General features: G+C 44.2%; 1 non-coding gene across 1 annotated transcript; it reads left to right on the forward strand.

Annotated features, from left to right (window-relative positions):
* The first annotated feature begins 10,849 nt into the window (after positions 1-10,849).
* On the forward strand, positions 10,850-10,927 carry TRNAI-GAU (transfer RNA isoleucine (anticodon GAU)). The gene has a single exon. It is a non-coding gene; the product is annotated as a tRNA-Ile (tRNA).
* The last annotated feature ends 1,612 nt before the right edge of the window (positions 10,928-12,539 follow it).

Here is a 12,539-nt window from a genome sequence, read left to right on the forward strand (position 1 = left end):
TGGATGTCCCTATCCATGTCTCCAGTTGGGTCATGGATGGTAAAGTGTTGTCTAATGACATTTGGGAGCACTCTGAGTAGAATGTTAAACAAGTGTTGGTCCCGGGTTTCTTCGTCTGCCTCCGGGTAGGCAGCGGTAACTAGGCGTCTTGCCTGTATCAGGGTATTGTCTAAATCCCTGTCAAATGAAAAACTATCCAATTTGGATAGAGCCACCACTCTCCCTAATGATGGGGTGATGGCTTGGACAGAGATCTTTGTCAAGTTCTGCCAGGTGAGCTCTGGGACGATTTTCGGTGCTATGTCTGCCACCGCTTTGCCCAATAGCGGGAGTGTGACTGCAATTATATGCTGGTCATTCTCAAAGCCAATATCCAGTAAGGGTTTAATTATCGTCAGATACGTGTGTATATCGTACTGGTCAGGGTCAAACCTGGGTAATTGTACGTGCGGTTTAGTTGCCACGTTGCCAAATATTTCTCACTACCTCTCTTCTACGCCTGGGTCAAGAACCACTGCTGGCCACCAATGTAATGCTAGGTGAAAAAGGCCCGACTCCTCAGTCCTAAAACACCTAACGTGTAGCGGGGTCCTCTTTCGTGACCGGAGCTTAGTGCAATCAAAGAGAGGCAGGACACAAAAACTCTAGGGAATAACCTTTTACACATATATTTCCACAGTCAGACACAGGACAAAATGCAGATATTACAACACGATAAGTGACACAGAAATAGAACCTTACTTAGGATATTAGTATCTCGCAGGATACTGACTTAACCACTACGGTTACCAATATAGAAAGTCTAGTGAACAGGAGTACAGGGAAAAAGGGTGCGCATGGGAGCACGGGAGGTGGAGTCCACATGGGGGGGGAGGGAAAGGACTCGTGACGAGCCGGAACAGAGTTATGGTAATATTGGAAAAGGATACGTATTACTAATTCACTCTTAGCATCACCTGATAGAAAAGGGGTTTTGACATTTGATTCTATCCCTCGTTTATATTACGTTAGTTATGGGGAGATGTTGTAGGGAGGGAGGGAATAGAGGGACACTGGATATTGACTGTGTTTATGGTAATACAAAAGGACGGATATTACTCTCACTTTTCTATTGTTCTCTAGCAACAAGGGACATAGGTATATTTTCACTACAGAGACTTCCTCAGGGGAAGAGTTCTTACTGGTTGCTTATGAGGGCGTCACATATGAGCCGGATTTCTCGGGACTCACTCACTGTACTCGTTCTTACTCACTCGCTCGTGATTTCACTCACCCCGACATTGGACATACATTAAGTTACTATATCACTGTAACCTGTTTTCTAGGGCAACGTCACACTTAATATAATTTCTTTTCACTAGTCCTGGGGCAATACCGCACTTGACATAAATTCACTCGTGTCATTGGGGCAGCGGGGAGACACGCCGCCGTCTATTTGGCTGGGCTAGGGGCACCGCCAGGGAAAGGCGTGCCGAGAGGGCACAGGACGGCTCGCAGGGGCGTCTTCTCACGTCCAGGGCTGCACGTGGCACAAGGGCCCATAGTCTCCGGGCTGGGATTAGGGGTGTGGCCCTCAGGGCTGGGGCCAAACAGGTCCAGGAGTCTCTGGCTCCTGTCTCGGCCAGAGGTGGTCCTTCGCTGTCTCTTGGCGTGGAGAGGTTGTGCCCGGGGTCCTAGGGAGGGCCCGGGAGGCTGAGGGGCTGTGGTTCCCCAGAATGAAGGGGCGCCGTCAGAGGCGGGGGCTGCGGCACCGTCTTGTGCTAGGGCCTGACAGGTGAGTCTTCTCCAGGGCCAGGCGTAGGGACCGGAGGCCAGGGAAGGCCGTTAGGCCTCACAGGGTCTCTCTGGTGCTGGGGAGCTGGGCGTCTGTCTCACGCAGGGGCGATGTCGGCACCTCTCTCTGGCCATAGGGCCCGGCAATAGGCCGTGGCTGTGTGGGAGAGTCAGCGAACCTCTGGTCACCTCTCCAGAGGCCGTGGGCCCGTCTCTTCTGCAGGAGTGGGGAGCGGCAATTGGCCGTCTCAGGGGCAGCGCCTTTGGAGCGGCAATTGGCCGTCTCCTTCGGCATGAGGAGTGACCGGCAATCGGCATTCACGGGGGCAGCACCTCCAGAGCGGCAATCGGCCATCTCCTTCAGCAGGAGGGGTGAGCAGCAATCGGCCGTCTCGGGGGAACACCTCTAGAGCGGCAATCGGCCATCTCCTTTGGCAGGACGAGTGAGCAGCAATCTGCCGTTTCGGGGGCAGCACCTCCAGAGAGGAAATCGGCTGTCTCCTTCGGCAGGAGGAGGAGTAGCAATCGGCCGTCTCAGGGGCAGCACCTCCAGAGCAGCAATCGGCCGTCTCCTTCAGGAGGAGGAGTGAGTGGCAATCGTCTGTCTCGGAGGCAGCACTTCCAGAGCGGCAATCGGCTGTCTCCTTCGGCAGGAGGGTGGAACGGCAATCGGCCGTCTCGGGGGCAGTGCCTCTAGAGTGGCAATCGGCCATCTCAGGGGCAGCACTTCCTGAGCGGCAATCGGTCGTCTCCTTCGGCAGGAGGGTGGAACGGCAATCGGCCGTCTCCTTCGGCAGGAGGGTGGAACGGCAATCGGCCAACTCCTGGGGCAGAAGAGATGAGCGGCAATCGGCTGTCTCAGCAGAAACACCTTCAGTGTGACACTTGGCCGACTGACGAAGGCGGGAGCGGCAATTGGCCGTCTCAGAGGGCACTGTTGGAAACTGAAATACCAGTTCCACTCCAGTGTGATTTGGCAGTCCCGCTCCCCAAAGGTAGTGTCCTCCTTCTGCTATGGTGGCAGTGCGACGGTTGAGTGTTATAAGGGAGCATGGCCCGGGCTGGCTTATGCCGTTGTCATATTGGGTCCCCTAGTGTGGGTGTGGCTACTCCATGGGGTCTGGGTAGGGGTGTTGGTGTGTTTCTGGGGGCACTGCGCTGTTCCTCTCTTGCTGCGGTTCTGGGGGCACTACACTGTTTCTTTCTCACCGTGTTCCTGAGGGCACTATGTTGTTCTTCTCTCACATCGTCTCCAGGGGCATTGACTATCAAGCCACGCATTTCATCTATGTTAATATTGCTACCACTAGGAAGGATCCCTCATAGTGAAGGTGTAAAGATATAATGAATAACAACTAGACTACTATCTCTTTCATAATGCCAGTTCTTCCATCAGCTCAACGTATTTTGTCGAATCAGCAGTAGCCTAATAAGAAGTGGTGCCAAGGCACAGGAAATCCTTCCCGGCAGTCGTTTTAGTGTTGATGTATAAACACAACAGTATATCTAATCAAAGATGTCACATAGTCAAATTTGGAGTAAATCGGGTGAAAATTTACACTTTGTGTATGCCCATCTGAAATTTTAGGCCTGGTCTCATCTGACATTGTCCCCCCTACTGTTATCTGGGGGGTGACTACTCCTGATGTAGTTTGAGGCAATGTTATAGGATGCAGATTTGAAGAAACACACCTTTAGGGTTTTGGTTTCATGTCGGTATGACGAAGTTGGAAAGGAGTTATAGCGAAATAAACGATTTTTACATTTTACAGTTTGGGGGCCTACAGCCTTGGCCTTGGCCCAATTTGGCACAGAATTTTAAACAGTTGATCAGAGGTCATAGCCCATCATCCCTGTAATATTAGTCAAAATCTGGACCCGTACTTTTTGCATAAAGTTGTTAAACTGATAGATAGACAGACAGCTAAACAAAGAAACAAATAGACAAGCCCAGTGAAAACAATACCCATCCCTGAGCCCCTCTCGGGAGCTTGGGGACGGGTAATTAGCAAGACCACCAACCCGCCCACGGCTATACCTCCAAGCAGGTCAATACTCTGCCTACTTACCTTTTCCCGGACCCACTTCCTTGACTGTTCTGACTTCTCTGGAGTTGTCACGAGGTTAGGCGCGATTAAGTATTTGAATAAACTCTCGTGACATTTACTTTGGTGGAAAACTGCGTAATCTTCTAGTGGAATCCCAGAATTTATCACTCAGATCAAACCGGCCACGTGGTATTCACCCGATCGGGAGTGTTTTTCAGGACATTTTTTCACTGTTTTCATAAGTGATCGCTCCTTGTGCGCGATGTTAGCACCTTCACTGGAGTGATATTGCGGGTGTGTATCAGCTCACACTCTGTTGGCCGTTAGCAGGATGTGGCTCTGACACTCGTCTCTCTCTCATGATTTGAAATCAGTCAAGATTTGAGTGCCGTGGAAGCAGGTAGTGTGTGTGGCAGCGTCCTTCCTCCAAGTAATGACGCCCTAGTTCCCCCAGCCCCACTGTTGGATTCCCACCCTAGCGTGATTGGCGAGAGGCTCAGTGTGTGCAGCATCCTTGCCTCGATAACGACGCCCAGATCATCCCGCTTTGTCCACTTTTTCTCTGACTCAGTATATTTCTTTTTCATTTTTTTCCGTAGGTTTAAGAGTTAGCTTTTGGAGTGAGCGAGAGTGAGTGCGATCTCCTTATGGCTGAATTCATCTTTGAGACTCATGTAATGTTAATTCTATTTCATTGTAATAAAAAAATTAATCGGTTCTTTATCTTGAGCTTCAATCGTAATGTAAATTCGTGTTTGTATTTTTCCACGAGCTTATTTCACTTATAGCTCCTAGTTTGAATAAATGCTTTGCTATTTCATAACTGGTACTTTAGGCCAGTCCTTTTTATTAACTTAAATCCGTTGTGCCATCTAGGAGTTAATTGCACCAGCAAGAATCTTGTTTATCATTAATAGCATTAGTTATTGTACTTGTCAGGGGAGTGGAGTCACTTTCTCCAGAGGCCAACAGTATTAATAAACAGCACGTGTGAATATTTAGTCTCTGCAGTGTACTGTTGAGAAAGTTTATAAATTCTTCGTCTCTTAGAGAACCGGGCGGGAAGTAAGTCCGGTATAAATTAATCATTGCTTGATTTTCACTAGACAATTCATTGTCCTGTTGTCAATTATTATTGAATAATATTCTTTAATACTGTGTCATATTCTCAAAACCCTGTGACATGGGTACCCAAATCAGGAGTATATTTGGGACCCCCTTCAAGTAATTCCCACCTGCATTTTATTGTGATAAATGTAAACCCATATAAGCTTTACATCATTATTAAGTCATCAAGTACTTCACAATAATAGCACTTGTGTACTCTCTGGAAACAGGTACAAAAAGAATATGAAAAATGCTGTTAGAGAGTAAACTCGTGGAATCTGGAACACCTAAAACTTCTTTCAGCAGATTTTTCTATTGACAATAATTGTTTTATCAAATGGCCTGAGTTCTTTTCTTCGGCGTAAAATGAGACACGGGTATTTTATAATATTATTACTATTAGTTGTTAATAATAATACATATAATAATAATAATAATACCCTTCACATGTTATTATTATTAGTTATTATTATTATTATTATTTATTGTTATTAGTGTTGTAATTGGAAGAGAGATAGGTCTGTCCCTTTTATTCCCTGCTTGTCCTCTTGCAAGTGTCACGGTCCATCACCTCTCTCGTTAGCTGCAAGTTGTCTGTAGTTAACGCCAGCTCCGGAATAACGAGGCAACTGAAAGAGAGAGAGAGAGAGAGAGAGAGAGAGAGAGAGAGAGAGAGAGAATAACGGGGTGTGAGTATATGTGTTCCTTGGGTGGGGAAAAGAGGTCGAGATGGTGATGTTGTGTGCGTGTGTGTGTGTGTGTGTGTGTGTGTGTGTGTGTGTGTGTGTGTGTGTGTGTGTGTGTGTGTGTGTGTGTTAAACCTTGGAGTAAAGTGAGACATATTTGTTGTTGTTTTTACTGTTGTGTCTCCAGACGATTTCATTAAGCATGTGATAATCTTTCGTACCTTTAGAGCAGTGGTTCTTAACCCATGGGTCGCGACCCAAATCTGTGTCGCCAAGCCACTTGAAGTGGGTCGCCAAGAGACAAATATGTTACTGATATTATTAATGTTGTATACTATTACTTTTTAACATATTACCGTACTTGTCGTTACTTCACACTTTACATTCTCTCTCTCTCTCTCTCACTCTCTCTCTCTCTCTCTCTCTCTCTCTCTCCCGTACAGTAGGCGATTGCATTTGGCTTAAAAAAAGATTATTACCATGCACACAACTGGGAGTAGCGTACCGGTACCTGCGGTACATTTTGTATTTTAAAAACTTAACCGTTTTCATGTCGGAGTAATGATGCCCAGCTCATGGCTTACGTACGGTACCGAGGTCCAGAAGACATGGAAGAGAGGAATTTCTGTTCTGTCGGCCATTACACACGACAACAACCAGATAAGATATTTTCAGTACTGTGGACTCATTCTTCAAGGAAGAAGGGCTTCAGTGGAATCAGTGTTTTATGTCTGTTGTGACTGTGCACCAGCAATGTTGAGAATACGTCATGGTTTCATTGCTATAGTTAAAGAAGAAGAAAATCCATTCGTGCTGATTGTTCACTGTCTCCCTTCTACCGTGAGAATTTTTGTTTCTCAGGGGTTGTCACCTGGAGATTACAGAAAGTGATGCAGGAAGTCATGTCCCAAGTAGTCAGTTTTCATTAATCTAGTGCAGTAGCCCTCCAGGATCATCAGTCGGATGTGTTTTGATTTTAGTTCTAGAAACATGTACTATTGCGGCTAGGAGTTCTTACCCACCCTCGTCCAGCCAACCCGTGAAATGTTGGCAGCGTCGCGAATTCGATGCATTTCTCTGTCGAATAGAAATATCCTCTTCAGCTTTGAGGCTTGTACTAATGGATAAAGCAATAGTAACTATTTACTTTGAAGGTTTGACTCTGATATCACGAATATATCATAATGATTATTTAATAACTTGTTTCTCGTACAGAGCCAAACAAGTGACAAATATATATATTTGGTTCCACTCCAACAACGTCCTATAGGTTTGAACCAGCGAACACAGAGTGAACAAGTTCGAAACATTCATTTGTTAACAGAAAGAGAGAGAGAGAGAGAGAAAGAGAGAGAGAGAGAGAGAGAGAGAGAGAGTAAGAGAGAGAGAGAGAGAGAGAGAGAGAGAGAGAGAGAGAGAGAGAGAGAGATAGAGGCGTGTATGGTGGGAGCCTGTGAATTTTGGAATAATGAGGTGGAGGCAGATCTGGCGCAGGAAATGCAAGGGATGAGAAACCCTGGAATTTCTGTGATCCATTGAAAACAGGCTGCAGTGTGATTATTTCTTCCATCAGTCACTAGAACTTTCATTGCTTTGTGATAAATTTTTTTTAGGATTGCTTTCGTTGAAGTAATGAATTAAAGAGATAAATGCTGTTGGTTTAACAAAAAACTGTGCTTAAGAAAGTAATTTGCCTCTCTGTCCAGAGAGAGATATCCAGTTAATGAGAAAAATACTCATGAGTTTGCCAAAAATCTCCAGGTGCCGAAAACCACAGAGAGAAAAATGCGAACATAAGGCATTTAACAGAAAGTTACGCGGCCTGCCAAATCATTTTGACAAAGTCTACTGGCGTTACCCCAGGAATAAAACCCATCTTTAATTATGTCCGACAGGAGATGTTATCGTGGGATTAAACTCCTTCATCAGCCAGAGGAAAGATTCCCTCGTTTAGCTCGAGCACCTTATTTACTCATATCGCGTAAAAATCATGTGTATGTAGCCGGAATGAAGCCCCTTATCTACGGCCTGGCAAACTCCCTGTAAAGAGTACCCGGTACTATTTTCTACCGACAGAACTGAGTTAAGCGGTGAGACTCATCTTTCGTGTAAGGAAATCCACCCCGCCTGTGTGTGTGTGTGTGTGTGTGTGTGTGTGTGTTTGTGTTTGTGTTGAATTTGAGTCATCTGACTTGTGGAGCATGGTATGCGGGTTGGTAGGTTGGTGACTGGGTGGGTGCTTGGATTGGTTAGCGTAGGCTGGATTGTTTCACAGGCGGATTAGGTGGAGTGGGTGGGCGAGAGGGAGGGGAAAGGGTTGTTGGGCTGGTTAAGTGGGGTGGAGTGGGGTTCGTGCATTAAGTGGGGTGGGTGGTGGGTCTACCTGTAGGACGACACAAAAGGCGGGTTTATGTCGTCCTACTTTTGGGACGTACTGTACTGAGTTAGGCTGTGGGTGTGTGCGTTGATGGGTGGGTGTGTAGGTGGATGGACGGATTGTGGGAAAACAGGCCACTGGGACTAGGTGATATGAGTTAATGTCCGAGTTGGGAAGAGTTTAGTGTCCGGAAAATCGGTCCACAGGGGATATTATTCTGGAATTATGCTGAAGTAGGTATATATATATATCCAGTGGGTTACAACAGGTCCATCGTGCAATACGTCTGTTGGTCAAGAGGTCTGTTTCAACTGCACGCATCAGTGGGTGATATAACCACGTCGGATAACAGGTTTATGGGGAAAATAGGTTCATTTATGAAAAATACATCCATGGGTATACGACCATGCAGGAAACCTGTATCCATGGACAGATTCAAGGTCGACGGGAAAAATTGGTCCGTGGGGAGAAAATACATCAATGGGGGGAAAATTAGTGCGTGGGAAAATCGGGTACGTAGAAAAGTAGGCGTCTTTGCAAAAAAAAAAAAAGTCCCGAAGGAAAAGAGATCCATGGAGGATTGTGCTCGGAGTGGTGAAAATGTCCATTGCTAATAATATTCATGGGGTGAAAATAGGTCCATGGGGGCACACACGTACTGTAAACATACATGGAATATTTAAAATAAGTGGGACCTAAAATATCCAACTTTTAACAGCGACCGTTGCCTGGAATTAGGCTTACCACTGCACACCTTTGGACCAAACAACCATTACTCCAGACCCTATTACCACTTCGTCATCCAGTTATTATATTTCATAATTTACCTTCATTTAGTCATTTAGGCATAGAAAGCCAACCGAAACGAAAGGAAAAATCCCTGTTTAATTGTGTTGAGCACTCCTCATTTCTCCACCTCATTCCTCTAAAATTCACTAGCACCCACTATTCTCTCTCTCTCTCTCTTCTGTTAACAAATGAATGTTTCGAACTTGTTCACTCTGTGTTCGCTGGTTCAAACCTACAGGACGTCATGGAGTGGAACCAAATATACATATTTATCACTTCTGCTTGGCTCTATACGAGAAACAAGTTATTAAATAATCAGTATGATATATTCGTGATATCAGAGTCAAACCTTCAGTGTAAATATTACTTATTGCTTTATCCATTTAAGTACTAGCCCAAAGCTGAAGGGATATTTTTCGACAGAAGTGCATCGAAGGCAATCCTTCTGTGCTCGTGAAATACGACGCTGCCACATCACGGGTTGTACCACTCTGAGGTTAGCTGGCTGTCACGAGGAAGGGTGCTCCAAAGGTTGCCTGAAATGCGGAATGAGACTGAGATATTTCTAGCAAAAAGGAATCATTCACTGGCCCCAAAGATTCTCTGATTCAAAGTAGGTGATGCAAATGGCTTATCTGGCAGATATCTTTGCTGAGATTAACGCCTAAAACATTTCAAATGCAAGGTCACGATCAGACATTAGTTGGGCTGTCAGAGAAGTTAACTGCATCTCAAGGGGAAACTGAAGCTGTGGAAGAGTAAAATCTGAGACTGGGAAGACTGCGTCGTTCCATCTTTGAGTGAATTCTCTGGAAGACGAAAGATTTTCTCTCACCCAGGTCCAAAGCATCATTGTGGAATATATCTCCAGACTAGGCTAATCGAAGAGTTTTTCACTACTATTCCTGGAGAATGTGATGAAATATGCCTAGGTAAGAAATCCCTTCAGCATTGGAAGTTGAAGACTTACCTGACGAGATTTCGAACATCAGCTACCTCCAGGAGCAGCTCATCGAGGTTCAGAATGATGAAACACTTCGTTAATGATTTCAGGAAACAAAACGAATCACTGAGCTCATTCTGGATCAGAGTTCTACAAAGAAAAGAAAATTCGTGGAGGTGAAGCTTCCACTGAAAGCACTCCTTCCCTTTGGCTACAACTCATTTTTGTGAGACAGGATTTTCTGCACTCACAAGGTACAAAACCGTCTACAACCAGAGCATGACCTAAGATGCGGTCTGTCATCTAATTCACTCCGGTTTGAGAAGCTGATTGAAACTTTTCGAGTGCCAGGGATCTCACTGATTATAGTACTTTTTGTCTCAGACAACATCCAAAATAAGTGACTCTCTCCTTAATGGTCATAGTAAATAGGTTATTATCATGAACATGAATGAATTATTTTGATTTTCTGATCTTCGATTTATTTTTTTTTCCTGCCAAAATGAGTTGATATTTTAGTTCTTAGGAAGTACATATAATAAAAATGAAATATATTTATTATAACATCAATAAAATATTGAAATATTACTTTGGTTTTTAGTCACATGATATGACACATATGTTTGTTTCAATTCTGGTGCAGAGTAAGTTTACAAGGGTTTGGGTCGCTCTATAAGAACCATCCTATGAATTTTGGGTAATGCCAAGAAAAAGGTTAAGAACCACTGCTTTAGAGCTTAGATTTAGCATATATTATCTCCTTAACTATAGATGGGTTTACTTAAGATGAATAAAATGGTCTGGTGGCAAAACAAACATATAACTAAAAAAACGACAACCGAATTAATGTGAATAATGGTATGCCACGGGAAGGAATAGTCGTATAATATATTGCGTATGTCATGATTTTCGCCCTTGTATATCACTATGCTCATTTTGCTAGAATAGGATGCTAGTCACGAAGAAGTGCTTTTGGGATGCAGAGCCGTATCATTATCTTTTTTCTGACTCTGAGCTACGTGAAATTAGCTGTTAAAGAACGAAAAATCTGGGCCCAGTTAAGGCGATGAGGAACATGTTGTTTTCCTTTTCAGTACGACTTCGTTTATTTTTCGCACTTTTAAAGGGCCCGTTAGCTCAGTTGGTTAGAGCGCCGTGCTGATAACGCGGAGGTCGTGGGTTCGATCCCCTATGCGAGGAGCCACTATGCTTATTTTTGAGTCCCAGTGGCAGGCCTGGTGGTGACGTGGTAGTGACAGGCGGCACCATCATCGTCGTCATCTAGATCTCTTTTTACACCTTTGAAATTCCTGTTTTGAACAGAAATAATATGAAGTACGCTGGGAAATAGACTAAAACATATTATATAACCAAGTGGGACGCCTGGTGGTCTGCTTGGGTTCAGGCGATCCAGCCGAATCTGTATCTACAAGGAATCATTTCCGTGACTTGGTTGAAATATGATGTTCACGTGATACCACGCAGGGGTGAACAACTGGTGACTCTCACTTAATTGTCTAAACCAAATAGCCTAGCCTCTGTCCCCTACACTCCTAATGGGCTATAAAAGATGAGGTAAATAGATAGCCAGATAGCACTGACGGCTCAAGGTCATAAGGATAATTAATGCATATCTAACTGTGACAGGAATGTAGTAAAAACTGCTCTCACTTAAGTGGTCAAAGTAAAAACAACTAAAGCACTTCATTTGTGTCTGAAGCGGCAATATTTGCATTCTAAAAAGAAAGCTAAAACACGATGCATATTTGACAAGAACATCAAATATCTGTGCCGTAAAATAGAATCCTAAATTACTGAAGGTATGAGTAAAATGGTAAAAACATTTGCATTGTAAAAGAAGACTGAAAACGCAGCATATAATGCTACAACTGTAAATATTTGTACTGTCTGGAGTTTAACAGCGCCCAGACACGGGGTTACATAAGACCACAGGCTACAAGATAGTTATGTTGTTTTTGTACCAGTGTGTGTCTGGTATTTGCGTATGGAAGCTTGGGATTAGGGTGCGTGGAGAGCTCAGGGTTATAGTGGGTTCGGGTGGTAAGATGGGTGTTTGTGGGTGTGTGGTGGAGTACGTGCGTGGGAGGTGTAGTGTGTGTGTGTGTGTGTGTGTGTGTGTGTGTGTGTGTGTGAGAGAGAGAGAGAGAGAGAGAGAGAGAGAGAGAGAGAGCGTGCAGTTAATCAGGGTTATAGTCGGTTGTAGAGGGGCTGAATAGGTGTTGAGGTCTGTACAGTTTTTCGTGTGTTTGGTTGTTTGTTTATGTTTCATTGTATATAGTAGCCTTTTCACTGCTTTATCGTGTTATTTTCCTTTTCTTGCAATCACCAGGTAGTTTTTATTAGAATGGGAGAAAATGTTTGATCCGGATAGGTTAGCTACAGTTTCCATTATTTCCATCACTGTAAGAAGTCTCCCCTTGCCTGAATAAAATCGTCTTTCGATACCAGTTAAATTATAAACAGCGATGTCCTTGCGATGATGGGAATGCTATACTCAATTTCTATGTCGATCTTGAACGCTGATTTGTTACTCTATGTTATCACGAGAATATGATATTAGTCAAGAAGAAGTGTGAGGCAAGAATGTAGAGCTGTAGTAATGTCTTTTTTATGACACTGAGCAAGTGAAACAAGCAGCAACACTACAGATATCTGGGTCAATTTAAGGTAAAACAACTGTAATAATAAATGACCCTTTATTTACTTCAGTGTTGCCAGTGACTGAAAATACACAGATCCTATATATTTAGTGTCTATGCTAGTGAGGGACACCTTCACGTGATGGCACCGATATG

The sequence above is a fragment of the Coenobita brevimanus genome, chromosome 60 (assembly GCF_032717465.1).
Source record: "Coenobita brevimanus isolate Jiangsu-jjx chromosome 60, ASM3271746v2, whole genome shotgun sequence".
In the NCBI taxonomy this organism is placed as follows: domain Eukaryota; kingdom Metazoa; phylum Arthropoda; class Malacostraca; order Decapoda; family Coenobitidae; genus Coenobita; species Coenobita brevimanus.